The sequence below is a fragment of the Nansenia antarctica genome (genome assembly GCF_963989245.1).
Source record: "Nansenia antarctica genome assembly, chromosome: 14".
Taxonomy (NCBI): Eukaryota; Metazoa; Chordata; class Actinopteri; order Argentiniformes; family Microstomatidae; genus Nansenia; species Nansenia antarctica.
The window spans coordinates 21,620,075-21,622,583 of NC_137684.1; positions in this window are offsets into that span (position 1 = coordinate 21,620,075).

A 2,509-nucleotide genomic window follows, 5' to 3' on the forward strand; every position below is an offset into this window, starting at 1 on the left:
ACGAACTCCGCCACCCACCCACACACACACACACACCTCCAAAAACAGCCCCCTACACCTCCCAAAACACCGCCCCTACTGCCCTGCTACGCTGCTCTGCACTCCCCAATGGACTACTGTAGACCCCCTCTCCCAAATGCACTAAAATGCAAGGTCTTTTTTCTCTCCATATAGGAAAAAAGATGATTTCAACTTTATATAGATTGTGCCAAGTTTTGTATTAACTCTTGACTGTTAAGAGACAGTGTGGCATAGATGTGTTCCATGTCATGGTGGTCAATAACTTTCATTGGTCCAAGACCCTCCCTGATGGTGTAGCAATGAATGGCTTAATGTGTGAATGTTTAAAAACAGAGAATCTATGCAATTAAAGTGATGTATTATATGGTTTTGTATGCTTAAAAAAAAAGAAAATGTTTTTTGTTATATTAACCTATTTTTGGTAAGTCTTTGCAGACCTAATAAAGATTGAATTGCTTACTTGCCAGAGGACAGGTGGATTTATTTCTTATTACTTTTGATTGTGATATTCAATTTCATTGAATTTTCAATTCATTGTGAATTTGGTCGAAAATACATTTTACAAGCCGGTTTAGGCCTATGTTGTTCCATTTCTGGACTATATTTTGTATTATTACGCTATATAATCACAGTTATATTCTGTATTATTACGCTATATAATCACAGTTATATTCTGCCTAATACTGGAACTGATTCTCTAACATCCTTACTACATCTTCTTCCTTACTACAACTTCTTTTTTCCCCCCACCGGTAAGCCTCAGTATCATGGCCTATGAACACCATGCGTTACAAACTCTACTAGCCAGCCACCTGTTAACGTTACGCCCACCTAGTCTAGAGGGCTACGACTGCCTAGTAGCTTCATAACCAGATCTTATCCACCTCATTTTTCTGGTTTTCTGCTCGAAATGACATGCCCACAGTGAATATAGAATATCTCCACAATCACAAGGGCCTTCATAATGATATTGTTATCAAATGAAAGCTAACACCTGTGGGGTGGCTGTAGAAGTGTCAGAATCAAAATCTATGTTACTGTGTCAGAGTAAATAGAGCTAGAACATTATAAAACATCTAAAATTCAGTCTCCGCCTAAAAAAACAACAGCTTTTACAGTGAATATCACCTTGGAAACCTGATAACCAAGCCCAAATCATCTAGGAATCAGTACTCCAGGGTCTTATTAGTACTTGTGCCAAAGTCGATGCTAGTAATGTGAGCAAATGCAACTTTGTACCTGTTTTAGTACAGGTATGTTTAGGTGGACACCTATATGTTTAGGCCATTTGGAGATATGTTGGCACCATCTTTGACCTTTGACCTTTCTCATGTATCAGAAGAAAAATGGGGGGGGGGGGATTTTTTGGGGTTGGCCGACCAATGGTATGGAAATTCGGCGTTGAAACCGGACATGACACATTCTATAGTTGGAGAAAACTGGATGTGACTTAGGCCGTGTTTACCGTCTCGGAAAAAAAATGGTGGCATCGTATAGAATGCAAAGTTGTGAAAAAAAGTTGATATCGATGAAGAGAATTGATCGAGGTAAGCTCTTTATATCACTTCGGATACGTCCGTTGGCTCCTATGAGGCACCTGTTAACGTTACGCCCACCTAGTCTAGAGGGCTACGACTGCCTAGCAGCTTCATAAACTAGCCTGTGTGTGTTTTGAGTATGCAAACCGTGATGGATGTGATGTGACCTGGTAAGGCAACTGGCTCACCAGGATCCAGACAAGCCCCGTCAAGACCCGGCAGTCGGCCAGCCCAAGCGGTTGATAGTCGTTCTCGGCGTCGTCTTGCATAACCATACCTCCCAAATCGTGTGGTTCTCATGCCTTTTCCATCGATTTCCCCCAGGCTTCCCCCCGAACTACGAAAACGTCTTAGAACTAAGACAACATTTGACATGTACTTCCTAGGATCCAGTCACAAGGTGGCAGTAAAGTCTCACAGACTCCCCGCTGCCCATGGGTCTGGATAACATGACAACACAGATCCTCAATTCCTTTTAGTGCAGATTAGCCATAGTCTATTCAACACAGAGGGTCCAAGGAGTAAAAAAAAAAAAAAAAGATCTATTTCCATTGTTTGTGTAATTACCACTGCAGAAACAGCGATAGAGCATGTTGTGTTCCACAAGTGGGTGTTGCTTCAGTCGCTTTTTTTCTGGAAATACGGGGTGCTGTAGCACAGCTCAAACAGACAGGGGGGTAATTAAAGCCTTACCATGGCACAGGGCTGTGTTTTCCCCTCATACCCACACAGGCAAACATCTCTGCGGTCTGTAGTTGAGTTGATTCACTGCTACCAGCTCCAGTCTCCCATAATGAGTCAGCCAGCCTCCACTAGCATCCATTCCTCAGTCCTCACAGAGAGTAGCCTATAATTAGGCTCTCGTTTTCTCTGGTTCTCCAGTGACAGGCTGGCTGCTCCAGGCCCGAATGGCGAATGGCGAGCGCTGTGAGCGGGTGTGTGATGAACGG